The following is a 14756-nucleotide window of genomic DNA, read 5'->3' as shown; positions in this document are numbered from 1 at the left end:
CTGAGTGAGGTAACCCAGTCACAAAAGAGCATACATGGAATGAACTCATTGATAAGTGGATATCAGCCCCAAAACTCGGACTATCCAAGGTACAATTCACAGACCACATGAATCTCAAGAAGAAGGAAAACCAAAATATGGATGCTTCAGTCCTTATACTCATGGGAGGTAGAGGGTAGGAGGGACTTGGGAGAAAGAGAGGAGGGGCAGGGGAAAACGGTGGGGGGGGGGGCAGGATCAGGTACAGGAGTAGACAGGGAATGATATACAGAGGGTCAGGAGTTTGAACAGAGGTGTGTAGCAATGGGGGATAGGGAACTTGGCATAGCCACCAACAAGTCCCAGATGCCAGGAAAACAAGAGGCTCTCAGGACTCAACATGGATGAGATTAGCTGAAATGTCCAACTAATGGGAGGAAGAACCTGTAGAAACTATATCCAGAGGTTAGGCAACGTACCTGGTTGTAGATGGCACCCACTCATCTCCAAATTTTTAACTCAGAATGGCTCCTATCTAAAAGAAATAGGGGGACAAAGTATAGAACAGAGACTGAAGGAAAGGCTATCTAGAGACTGCCTCACCTAGGGATCCATCCCATATACAGACACCAAACCCAGACACTATTGTGGATGCCAAGAAGTGCTTGCTGGCAGGAGCGTGTTATATCTGTCTCCTGAGAGGATCTGCCAGAGCCTGACAAATACAGAGGCAGATGTTCACAGCCAACCATTGGTTTGAGCATTGTGTCCTCAATGGAGGAGTTAGAAAAAGGACTGCAGGAGCTGACAGGATTTGCAACCCCATAGGAAGAACAACAATATGAATTAACCAGTACCCCCAGAGCTGCCAAGGACTAAACCACCAACTAAAGAGTACACATGGAGGGACCCATGGCTCCAGCAGCATATGTAGCAGAGGATGGCCTTGTCTAGCATCAGTGGGAGGAGAGGCCCTTGGTCTTGTGAAGGCTCAAATTTCCCAGTGTAGAGGAATGCCAGGGTGGTGAGGTGAGAGTGGGTGTGTGAGAGAGAGAGCACCCTCATAGAAGTTCGGGAAGTGGGAAAACAGGGGGAGTCAGGAGGGGAAACCAGGAAAGGGGATAACATTTGAAATGTAAATACATAAAATATCCAATTTTTAAAAAATGTTGTGTTTTCTAAAACTTTACCAGACTCACTAGAGGAGCCTGTTTCACAGGAATTTCTAACACAGATATTCACTGGAAACCTCACAATCTTCATGATAACATATAAGAAATGTAATCAAAGCAAGACAGTAGCAGCCCACCAGTATGTCTAATAGAACAGTGAGCAAAATGAACATCATTTTGCTTTTTATGACCTTTCAATTATGCCTGATCTTTTCAAACATAAGATTTACAGTCCCTGTTCAAGGGGGAGGGCTTTTAAAAAAAACAATTTATTAACTTACTTTAAAATAATTACATAAGATCTTGAGTATACCCTATGTAGCATTTTGCCTGTACATATAAAGTTCAAGCAGATAGTATTTGATAATTAAAAAATATGAATTAGAATACATGTGACCTAATCACAAATTGGAAAAGATATAATGATAGTTCCAACATACAATTGGAATTCTCTACTTCATATAATATTGCAGGTGGGCATAATTGAATTTATACTTCTAATTTGCATCTCTTACTTGATAAAATTAAGATGTATCTTTTATTTCTATACAAACTCTCCCCATATTACTATTCTATAGATTGTCATTAAGAGATAATGTATTTATTCAAGCAAGTTCTTGGTTCAGAGTTCTCTGGGAAAGAAAAGAACTTAGAGCATCTGGAAGACATTTAGATCATCAGTGTCCAGCTTGAAAGCAGGCTTTCAGGTTAGATCAGAGAAGACACTCACTTCCTTAGGGTAATTTTCATATAATCTAGCTATCTGGAAAGTCATCATAATTAATTATCAAACTAATAAAATATAGAGAAATCTAGAGCAGAATGTGGGTAGTTTAAAGAAGTGACATAAAATCATGTTCTTTTTTGAGGGTGAAGTAAGTGAGAAAAGGTATTTTTAAAAGATGAGGGAGAGAGGGAGAAAGAGAGAGAGAGAGAGAGAGAGAGAGAGAGAGAGAGAGAGAGAGAGAAAGAGAGAAAGAGAGAGAGAGAACCAGTGGCTACATCTGGCCTTGTTAGTCATATTTGGTTAGAAAGAACCAATGTTTTATGAAACAGACAGACAAAGCAACATTGTGGGTGGGATAGAACACACTAAGTGCCCTAGTCAATACCATACTTATGAAACATACAAGCCACAAAGAGCAGATATAGCATTTCCCATATCTCTTAATTATTTGATTACCTGGCTACCATAAATACTTAAATTTATGAGGTCCTTTTAATTTTTTAAATATTTAAATTCTTGAAATATCCCTTCAGAAAGGTAAAATTTATACTGCATAGAAAAGTGAGCTGAGTGATTGGGGCTGAGTGTGGTGGTGCACGTTTTGATCCCAGCACTCAGGAGGCAGAGGAAGGAAGGAAGATCTCTGTAAGTTCTAGAGCCTTGTGGTCTACTTAGCAGATCTATCTTATAAAACCTAAAACCAACCAACTAACCAACCAAGTAAACAAATGATTCTGTTACCATGCTAACCAGCAGGGGCAGACTGTCTTAACAGCTTAATGGCAAACCATCTGAAGTATTTCCTTATCAGCAAATAAAACATAACAAATAGAACTTACCTGACCTGCTTCTACCATGACTCCCAGAGGAAGATTTCTAAACAATCAGGTAAAAAGGTGATACGTTTAAGGTTTTACAAAATGCCCTGAGATCTTAGTTCTGAAAGTTTAGAAAGTAGGTATACTTTCTAAAGATTTCCTGAACTCTGTGTACCTTGGAGAAATGTCTTCTGAGTCACATAGAAATATCACGACCAAGATTTGTGAGTAGAATGTTCTATGATGTGAGATGGAGTCCAGTGGCTAAAAATATTTGAAAAGGAAGAGGAAGGAAGGTGGCTTAGAGTCTGCTCAACTGTCGAGGGCCACTTTGAAAGACAATCATACATAGGTATGAAACAGGTGACTTGGAAGGCTGTGGTATTGAAAGAAAATTAAATTCAAGGTCCATGACTCATGTGGCTTGTGCCAGTTAGTTAGGAGGGCTTTTGGGCCTAGGGCAAAGAACAAAGGCTGTTGCTGTTAAGTTGTTCCAGGAACCGACTAGCCATAGAGATGAAAGAGACATGTGAGGACAATCTCCGGACAAGCCCAGTTGAGTAATGGGCTACCTGGTCTGGTCTCCTTCTGATATGGTTTGAGTTTAACCAGATGCTCTGCCAACAAAGATAAGCACCCTCCCTTTCGAGTTACTGTCCTGATACGCACTACTGCTTGCTGATGTTTTAACTGCCCAATTGTGTGTAACTGCGCCAATTTCCCTATCCACCCCCCCACACACACACACACACTCTTTTCCTATATAAACCCCTAACTTTTTTCTGTTTGTTTTTAATTAGGTATTTTCTTCATTTACATTTCCAATGCTATCCCAAAAGTCCCCCATACCCTCCCCCCCCACTCCCCTACCCACCCACTCCCACTTCCTGGCCCTGGCATTCCCCTGTACTGAGGCATATAAAGTTTGCAAGACCAATGGGCCTCTCTTTCCATTGATGGCTGACTAGGCCATCTTCTGATACATATGCAGGTAGAGACATGAGCTCCAGGGGGCAAGCCTTAGGGTTGACTCCTCTGTCTCCTGCTTGAGATATGTGTCAGCCTGGAGCTCTGTCATTAAACTGCTTCATGTGTTTGCATCAAGACAGTCTCTCAAGATTTCTTGGGTGCGTGCCATTTCAGTCTCCCCACTGCGGTCTTTCAGTATCACTGGTTTAGTTTTTATTCACTATCCACTGGAGAATATCAGTTCTAATTCAGACACAGCATACTCTAGTGGAGATACAATGACACCTACAATGGATACATTCTTGGTGTGTATTTGCTGTATGATGTGAGACACATATATTTTGTTGTTCATTCCTTGTTTGATTGATTGATTTTTGGCAATCATAGGGTTTTTTTTCACAAATTTAAGTACAAATTTAAATTATTTAAATTATTAATAGGAATGTTACATTTAATCTTTGTTTCATAACATTAATTTCAAGGCAATTGTTTGTTGTGGATAGCCCTGGGGCTAATTATATTTGATGCTAATTTTGTTCTCCCGTGAGTGGTTTTGAACAAGGAATGAGTCAGCACTCAGGTGATTTCCTGTAAACCTGCTTCCCACCTTAATTTGTAAAATAAAGGAGAGCTGATAATTGGGCAGATAAAAGGGAAGGTGGAGCAGAAGGTAAGGAGAGAGAAGGAGAAAATGGAAGAGGGAGAGGACACAGAGGAGGAGGAAGAAGAAAAGCAAAGCAGAAGCACATAGCCTGGACAAACCATAAATTCTAAGTGGTCTCATAGATGTGGAAGATGGTAGTGTAGCAGTAGATCTGCCCAATCTAGGAGCATAGCATGTGTTCATATTAATTGTGTAGTACTTTCATTGCTGGGGCAAATCTGGGTTGGAGATTTACCGCAACAATTATTGGTGCATCAGTCAGTTTTTTCTTACTCTGAGGAACCTGGAGCAAATAACTTATAAACAGAAAAGGTTAGTTTTAGTCTTTTCTAAATAGGATGTTCTAGGCCAAGAGCTGATGGTTCAATAGATTTGGGCCTCTAGTGTTGATGGGACATCTTGTTGGGAACATAGGGCATAATAATGAGAATATGGTTCTGTGATTTCTTTAAAGAGCACGCTCCTGTGATGTAAGTACCCCCACACACACATACACACACCCACACACACACTGGAGCTTCCTTCTTAAAGGTCCAACAGAACCTCCCAATAGAACTACTTACCAGTCCACATACCAAGACTTTGAATATAAGATCTTGGGGAGCTATTTATCCAAAACCAGAACATTGGATCTTTCTGCACCTCCACTTAGTTGTAGACATTAGAAGGTTTCCATTGAGTACTGGGAACTTTTGACACTTGGCAGTGTTAGACTGCATTGTGATTCCAGTGGAATTTCATGTCCGTCATGAACAATTATTATCTACAAGTGAAATAAAAACAGGCATCCATCTCTGTCCTCTTTTCCTGTGCATTTTCTATGAACCATTAGACTTCACTTAAGAATTCAAATTCAACAATATTAAACTATGAAAACTATCAGGAAGGCTGCAGCATAACATACAACTACGTGGCATTCTGAGTTAGGGACAGACTGTTACCCATCTATGAGCTGATCACAGCCTGGCACAGTGTCATTGACAAAACTGGCTGAACCAACTTTAATGGGAAATCATATAAAACTTTCCACAAAACTTCCTAAGCACATTCCGAAAACTACTCTTGATTAAAACACACACACACACACACACACACACACACACACACATCTTAATAAATTATGTTATTTTGTGTGCTTTTAAAAAACAGATTTTTTTTAAAATTTAAATTCATATCATTGAAAGTAGTGTATTGGTTAATTTTGTCTGTTTGTAGACATTGTATTTCTAGCAGTTTTACAAAACTTTTGTTATGTAGCCAGATAAATGTTTGGGCTAACTCCCAGTTCTGAGAATTGTGGACCCGAGCCCAAACTTCAAGGTCAAAAATTAGGGACAGTTTGGCTCCTTGAAACCATTAGAATTGAGGAGGAAAATGTCTCCAGTGACCTCAGCATGGAAGAGAGAAACCTGAAGGGCCATGGTTTCATAGTACCTCATCCCCTGCTCCTTTAAGCTCTCACGAGTGAAAGCCATCAGATTTGGGAAGAACAGAATTTACTGCATGTAGAAATGGCTGTTTTTAAACTTTTTAAACCCAGAGATGAATGAGGGTGAGATAAGTTTTGGAAGTTAGGGTCAAAACGTTTTCTAAATAGTCTAGATTATACTAATGGAAGCCTGGCCAAACAGCTCCCTGTGAGAGTAGATGCCCATGAATGAGCTTTCTGTAAACTACCTTAGTTCTAAAGCCAGTGTGTGAGGGTCTTGCCTGTTATACTTCATGACCACTGATTGGAAGCCCACTAAGGGCACCTATTTATTTACTTCATTTCATGTGGCCTAAGAATATTTTTTATAAAAGACCAGAATATTCCTCAGACCAATGGAAGATAATACATAGATCTGCCATGGGGTAATGTGAAGAAGGAGACCAAAACTCAGGTAGATAACCCTGACTGCACGTCAGGTACAGCTGTGCAAAGATGAAACAGAGGATGTATGGTGGGGTTGCTGGCATTCACACCCATGTTCTCCCCCCATTCACACACATTTTGGTCTGTACTTTAGCTGGTTTTTCTCTGTGCTCTGAAAGGGATTTTTTTTTCTTTTAACAAGGTCTGTGGAGTTTCTGCACACTGTTTCGTATGTTTTAGCACCGCCAATGTTCACTTTTGCATGTGTTTTATTTTATTCCCCTAATAGTCTTAAAAGTAGGACAAGAATTATTTAAAGGGGGAAAGAGATTATTATTTCAGTTTAAGAGTCCCAGTAGGATGGAGGGAACTTGGAAAGTGTAAAGAGTTCCCTATTGCTGTTAAGTGTGACTCAAAAGCCACCCTTGGTTTTACACCATCTCTATCTGTAATTTGCTTCTTCTCTAGCATACTTTTTCAGACGTGCACAGCAGCTAATCCCCATAAAGCAGAAGCCACACATGAAATTTAAATTCCAACACATTTGTTCAAATTCCTGTAGGACACTATCTCTCCCCTCTCCGTGACCATATTAAATTGACTACATGGAATAGAGTCAAATTTTTCCCTCCAACATTCACGTTTGGATGGAGTCCCAGATTTAACAAAGAAATGCATAGAAAAGCAGGTATGATCAGATGTGGACTACCTGGGCTATGCTTTTATGGCTGTTACAAATAACACTTCATAGAGGAAAACTATTATGTACCTAAGGAGAAGACCTCTAATTACACCACATTTGCAGCCTATCAGAGTTTAGTAAATGTCAAAGCATGTCTGATGTATACATCTATGTATGTGAAGAATTCCAGAGACTCTCTGAGAAGGGTCAGGTTTATGTTTGTTTTGAAAAATGTTCAGGTATTACAAGGCTTTTTGTCCCCCAGTCCTTTGTTAGCCAACATTGGGAGAGAAAGACAAAGGCTTATGAATAGAGCCTGTCCTGTTTTATTCTACTGGAGACATGAGACCCAGAAATGTAAGTCTGAAAAAAAAACAAGACCTGGATTTTACATTTTCTTCCTTTTAACCCAGAATGTCAGAGACTTTATTGAATTACAAAAGAAAGGTTAGATTGTAAGTGGGCTCCAAGTCTGCTGCCTACAGGGTAGGCTTAGTAAATTCTTCCTTTTGTCAGTATTATCTAGAAATCCACAAATATTTCATTATTTCATTTGAACATGGCTCCTCTGCTGTATAAGAAGTGCCCTCTATTAACAGGCAAAGCAAGTATGACAGAGACAGACACAGAGAGAGACTAGAGAGCGAGAGCGAGAGAGGGAGAGAGAGTTTGTTATTATTTTGGTATTTTGTTTAGCAGGTGAGTCCTAAAGTCCCAAACACCTGCTGACAACAATATCTGTAACCACATAAATTTGTAATATATGTAGAGGAATTTAAATCCAGCAACATGGCTGCCCTGGCAAGGGATTATATCCAAAGACCTTCTAGGTATGTGTGATCTCACTGGAATGATACACCTTTAATCTGTCTGACTGAAATACAAACATGCTCTTAGAATATGCCTTTAATCTCAAACAATGAAAGTAAAATTAGTTTGTAGAAGGAAGCAGTCATGTTTGAACGTGATGTCTAATTGAGTGGCAGATAGAGTGAAGTATCAGAGAAAGGTTTGACAGAGTCAGATATAGGAAGTGCCAAACTCTCAGGAAAACAGACAGGAAAGAGGCTACTTAAGAGCAGTACAGGCTGGTGAGATGGCTCAGAGGGTAAGAGTACTGATTGCTCTTCCGAGGGTCCTGAGTTCAAATCCCAGCAACCACAGGGTGGCTCAAAACCATCTGTAATGAGATCTGACACCCTCTTCTGGTGTGTCTAAGGACAGCTACTTACATATAATAATAAATAAAAATCTTTGGGTCAGAGCAAGCTGGGCTCAGAGAGAGCAGGGCCAGAGCAAGCAGAGGTCCTGAGTTCAATTCCCAGCAACCACATGATGGCTCACAACCATCTGTACAGCTACAGCGTACTCATGTACACAAAATAAATAAATAAAACTTTTTTTGTCTTGAAAATGAATTTTATTTTTTATTTTTTTAATTAATTTTTTTTATTAGGTATTTTCCTCGTTTACATTTTCAATGCTATCCCAAAAGTCCCCCATACCCACCCCCCCAACCCCCTACCAACCTACTCCCCCTTTTTGGCCCTGGGGTTCCCCTGTACTGGGGCATATAAAGTTTGCAAGTCCAATGGGCCTCTCTTTGCAGTGATGGACGACTAGGCCATCTTTTGATACATATGCAACTAGAGACAAGAACTCCGAGGTACTGGTTAGTTCATATTATTGTTCCACCTATAGGGTTGCAGTTTCCCTTTAGCTCCTTGGGTAATTTCTCTAGCTCCTCCTTTGGGGTCCGTGTGATCCATCCAATAGCTGACTGTGATCATCCGCTTCTGTGTTTGCTAGGCCCTGGCATAGTCTCACAAGAGAGAGCTATATCTGGGTCCTTTCAGCAAAATCTTGCTAGTGTGTGCAATGGTGTCAGCATTTGGAAGCTGATTATGGGATGGATCCCTGCATATGGCAATCACTAGATGATCCATCCTTTCGTCACAGCTCCAAATTTTGTCTCTGTAACTCCCTCCATGGGTGTTTTGTTCCATTTCTAGGAAGGGGCAAAGTGTCCACACTTTGGTCTTCATTCTTCTTGAATTTCATGCATTTAGCAAATTGTATCTTATATCTTGGGTATCCTAAGTTTCTGGGCTAATATCCACTTATCAGTGAGTACATATTGTGCGAGTTCCTTTGTGATTGGTTTACCTCACTCAGGATGATGCCCTCCAGGTCCATCCATTTGCCTAGAAATTTCATAAATTCATTCTTTTTAATAGCTGAGTAGTACTCCATTGTGTAAATGTACCACATTTTCTGTATCCATTCCTCTGTTGAGGGGCATCTGGGTTCTTTCCAGCTTCTGACTATTATAAATAAGGCTGCTATGAACATAGTGGAGCATGTGTCCTTCTTACCAGTTGGGGCATCTTCTGGATATATGCCCAGGAGAGGTATTGCTGGATCCTCCGGTAGTACTATGTCCAATTTTCTGAGGAACCGCCAGACGGATTTCCAGAGTGGTTGTACAAGCCTGCAATCCCACCAACAATGGAGGAGTGTTCCTCTTTCTCCACATCCTTGCCAGCGTCTGCTGTCACCTGAATTTTTGATCTTAGCCATTCTGACTGGTGTGAGGTGGAATCTCAGGGTTGTTTTGATTTGCATTTCCCTGATGATTAAGGATGTTGAACATTTTTTCAGGTGTTTCTCAGCCATTCGGTATTCCTCAGATGAGAATTCTTTGTTCAGCTCTGAGCCCCATTTTTTAATGGGGTTATTTGATTTTCTGGAGTCCACCTTCTTGAGTTCTTTATATATATTGGATATTAGTCCCCTATCCGATTTGGGATAGGTAAAGATCCTTTCCCAAACTGTTGGTGGTCTTTTTGTCTTATTGACGGTGTCTTTTGCCTTGCAGAAGCTTTGGAGTTTCATGAGGTCCCATTTGTCAATTCTCGATCTTACAGCACAAGCCATTGCTGTTCTATTCAGGAATTTTCCCCCTGTACCCATATCTTCAAGGCTTTTCCCCACTTTCTCCTCTATAAGTTTCAGTGTCTCTGGTTTTATGTGGAGTTCCTTAATCCACTTAGATTTGACCTTAGTACAAGGAGATAGAAATGGATCAATTTGCATTTTTCTACATGATAACCGCCAGTTGTGCCAGCACCATTTGTTGAAAATGCTGTCTTTTTTCCACTGGATGGTTTTAGCTCCCTTGTCAAAGATCAAGTGACCATAGGTTTGGGTTCATCTCTGGGTCTTCAATTCTGTTCCATTGGTCTACTTGTCTGTCACTATACCAATACCATGCAGTTTTTATCACAATTGCTCTGTAGTACAGCTTTAGGTCAGGCATGGTGATTCCACCAGAGGTTCTTTTATCCTTGAGAAGAGTTTTTGCTATCCTAGGTTTTTTGTTATTCCAGATGAATCTGCTGATTGCCCTTTCTAATTTGTTGAAGAATTGAGTTGGAATTTTGATGGGGATTGCATTGAATCTGTAGATTGCTTTTGGCAAGATAGCCATTTTTACAATGTTGGCCTGCCAATCCATGAGCATGGGAGATCTTTCCATCTTCTGAGATCTTTAATTTCTTTCTTCAGAGACTTGAAGTTCTTATCATACAGATCTTTCACTTCCTTAGTTAGAGTCAAGCCAAGGTATTTTATATGGACTATTGAGAAGGGTGTTGTTTCTCTAATTTCTTTCTCTCAGCCTGTTTATCCTTTGTGTACAGAAAGGCAATTGACTTGTTTGAGTTAATTTTATATCCAGCTACTTCATTGAAGCTGTTTATCAGGCTTAGGAATTCTCTGGTAGAATTTTTAGGGTCACTTATATATACTATCATATCATCTGCAAAAAGTGATATTTTGACTTCTTCCTTTCCAATTTGTATCCCCTTGATCTCCTTTTGTTGTCTAATTGCTCTGGCTAGGACTTCAAGTACAATGTTGAATAAGTAGGGCGAGAGTGGACAGCCTTATCTAGTCCCTGATTTTAGTGGGATTGCTTCCATTTTCTCACCATTTACTTTGATGTTGGCTACTGGTTTGCTGTAGATTGCTTTTATCATGTTTAGGTATGGGCCTTGAATTCCTGATCTTTCTAAGACTTTTATCATGAATGGGTGTTGGATTTTGTCAAATGCTTTCTCAGCATCTAACAAGATGATCATGTGGTTTTTGTCTTTGAGTTTGTTTATATACTGGATTACGTTGATGGATTTCCGTATATTGAACCATCCCTGCATCCCTGGGATGAAACCTACTTGGTCAGGATGGATGATTGTTTTGATGTGTTCTTGGATTCGGTTAGCAAGAACTTTATTGAGGATTTTTGCATCGATATTCATAAGGGAAATTGGTCTGAAGTTCTCTATCTTTGTTGGGTCTTTTTGTGGTTTAGGTATCAGAGTAATTGTGGCTTCATAGAATGAGTTGGGTAGAGTACCTTCCGTTTCTATTTTGTGGAATAGTTTGTGAAGAACTGGAATTAGGTCTTTTTGAAGGTCTTATAGAACTCTGCACTAAACCCATCTGGTCCTGGGCTTTTTTTGGTTGGGAGACTATTAATGACTGCCTCTATTTCTTTAGTGAATAAATCTTAAAAGGCAAAAAAAGCAGTGCAGAGTAAGTCAGGAGACGAGAGCAGTTCCGTGAGGGCAGCTCAGCTGACATAAAGCGATGCAGTGAAGCTTGGTTGCATTCAGTTCTGTGCAGTCCAGTTTGTGGAGCCCAGAGGCAGTTTTTTCAAAGCAGAGCAATTCAGTGAGGAGCTGAGAGAAGCGAATATGAATCAGTAAGCTTGGAGAGCACTTTGAGGCAGAACAACTGAGCTGAACCAGCCAGCTGGAGTTCCGAAAGGCTGAGCTTATTCAGTGGTAAGCCTCCAAGATGGTAATTACATCTGGTGAACAAAGTTTCATTTACAGATATCTAAAAGGTTATCCATGCACCTTTTCTCATTTCAGGCATTGACAGACACTTTTTGTTTGTATCGACAAACATCTCCCCTTATCTTTATAACAGAATCCTATTTTGTTGTTGTTTGTTGTCTGTTTGTTTTTTGATACAGTATCTGGATATGTAGTCCATATTGTCCTCAAATTTACTATGAATAGGAGTAGGGCCTTGAACTTTTGAGCCTACTGCCTCCATCTCTCAAGTACAGGAATTATAGCTATGTATCTATTTAATTCTGTACTGGGAAATGAACTGAGTGTTTATGCCCCATAAGCAAGCACTCAGACGAGCTACCTCTTCAGCCCTGTGACTCTGGTTTTACTTTGTCCCCCGATGTAGCACGTTTAACAGCATTCTGTGTAGTAGTTACCAAGCTTCGAGGGCCAGTTAAATGAAGCTGAGTTACAGTGTGCTTTAGCTGAGGACATAGTCAGGGTGACTCAGCTTAGAGATGAATAGTTCCCCTTTCTACCTTTACCCATCAAGCCATCTCCCCAGCCCAAAGTCTATGTTTTTATTTACGAGACAAACCCTTTCCATTTAAGTCATCTGTGCTGTCCACATTATCTGTGTTTGTGTTTCCCAGACAACAAGACTTTCCCCCTCATCCCTACTATAAACAAAGATTAATCACACATCTTTTTTTACTCATACTCTGAGATCTTTCAAGATAACTTTTTTTTGTGGGGGTTATTTTATTTACTTACATTTCAAATGTTATACTCCTTCCCAGTTTCCCCTCTGCAAATCCCCATCCCATCCCACTTCTCCCTGCCTCTATGAGGATGCTCCCTCACCTACCCACACTCCTGTCTCAACATCCTAGCATCCCCCTATGCTGAGGCATAGAACCTCCACAGGACCAAGGACCTCTCCACCCACTGATGCCAGATAAGGCAATCCTCTGCTACATATGCAGCTGGAGCCATGGGTCTCTCCATGTGTACTCTTTGGTTGGTGGTTTAGTCCCTGGGAGCTCTGGGGGGGGGTCTAGTTAGTTGACATTGTTGTTCTTCCTATGGAATTGCAATTCCTTTCAGCTCAAGATAACTTCTTATTTTCAGCATTGATTGAAAGTTAATATTTCCTCTTCCATGTCACATTTATTAAGGGCATTAAAATATTAGACTTATCAAAGTCTCATTTGGTATCATGCACAATTTCCAGCAGATATGGTGACTTTATTTTTTAGAGGGAGGGGGACACCTGTTTTCTCTTAGACTTTACATTAACAAAAACTATATAATGAAAGTTCTTGACCCTAAAGACTAAAGAATAGGCTCCAGGAAACCTCAAGTTCATCACTCTTAAATTGATGGAGTTTGAAATTTTATCAAGTATTCAGAATGACAATTCAAAGTGACTTTATTTCGTGTTATTTATTTTTGAGGCAATATCTTACATAACCTATGCTGACCTAAAATTCATTCTCCTCTTGCTTTAGGCTTATACTAGCATAATCATGTGCCAAAAGGCTTAGCTTCTAAATTTTTTTCTACAGTTTGATAGTAACTTATACTTAGGTTTTGAAAACATGAACTATATGTACTTCTAAAGACTCCTACCAACATATTGAGTGTCAGTAAGAAACTGCAACATACAGCAAGAACACTTCTGACATTAGAATCACTGAGCACAGAATGAACTAGGTGTAGTTTTATAAACATACCTGCTATTAACCTCTTCTATTCCCTTTTATGTTCATGACTAGAGTAGAGGTACAATGTCAGTTTTCTTCTGATCTCATTTGTTTCTGTCAGCGTAGAGCATTTCTTTTTAACCATAGGAAAAAATATGGCTAGACAGTGATAGTACATGCATTTAATCCCAAAACTTGGGAGGCAGAGATATGTGGATCTCTATGAGTTTGAGGCCAGCCTGGTTTACAGAGTGAGTTCTACCACATCCAGGGCTACACAGTTAAATCCTGGAGGGAGGGAGGGAGGGAGGGAGGGAGGGAGGGAGGGAGGGAGGGAGGGAGAGAGAGAGAGAGAGAGAGAGAGAGAGAGAGAGAGAGAGAGAGAGAGAGAGAAAGAAAGAAAGAAAGAAAGAAAGAAAGAAAGAAAGAAAGAAAGAAAGAAAGAAAGAAAGAAAACATAAAATTATTAGGCATGCACTAGCAGAAAAGACTCTGTATCTCCAATCAGCTTTTGGCATTTTGGCATTTAGGCATCTATAATGTTCATTTCTTCAATTATCTGGGCATATATTTATTTAATATAATATAACATAATATAATAACTATAATATAAATGAAAGAAAGAACGTAAGGGAATAATTTCAGCTGTTTGCATCTAGTCCTTAGTTACTCTTCTTGCTGACTGAGCCTTCATTTCTTTGAATAGAAAAAAAAAAAACTGACCCTTGGAAGGCAGAGGATTCGTGTCTAAGGAACTTCCTAGAGCCACTTTGAACATGACATTCTCTAGTCATTAGTTGGTATCTTAGACAAGAAAAGATTCTTACAACTGAGTAGAGAGAACCCAATAATGATAGAAGTAGAGATACTGTGAAAGTGTTGTTCTTGCTCTTAAGCCCTCAACTTCTCAGGACAGAAAACTGATTCTCTTTTTCTCTGTATCACACTGAAAGAGTAGGCTACCATAGCTTTACTTGTGTAATGTTTCCATTTCACAAATTAAGTAGGTTTTGAGATCAGTTTGGGATGATGATAATGTTATCTTAAATGTATCTTAGGAAACCAAATAAAACCATTAAAAAGTCAGAAAACCAATATACACTCCCCAAGCTATACAATCTCTCAGTACAAAACTTAACAACTTTGGTTAGATATGTTAGCATTTGCCCAAGATGTCAGCTCTTGGAAGACAGAATCAAGAAGACCACTAGATTTAAACCAATGAGGACTGCATAGTGAGACATTGGCTGAAAAATTAAGAATCCCCCCCTCCAACTAAAATTAAAGAAAAGCAAAACAAATTAACAAACAAAATTCCTCTC

This window comes from Mus musculus, chromosome 8 (genome assembly GCF_000001635.26).
Source record: "Mus musculus strain C57BL/6J chromosome 8, GRCm38.p6 C57BL/6J".
In the NCBI taxonomy this organism is placed as follows: domain Eukaryota; kingdom Metazoa; phylum Chordata; class Mammalia; order Rodentia; family Muridae; genus Mus; species Mus musculus.
The sequence above is the reverse complement of the archived record's forward strand: the minus strand, read 5'-3'. Positions refer to the sequence as shown.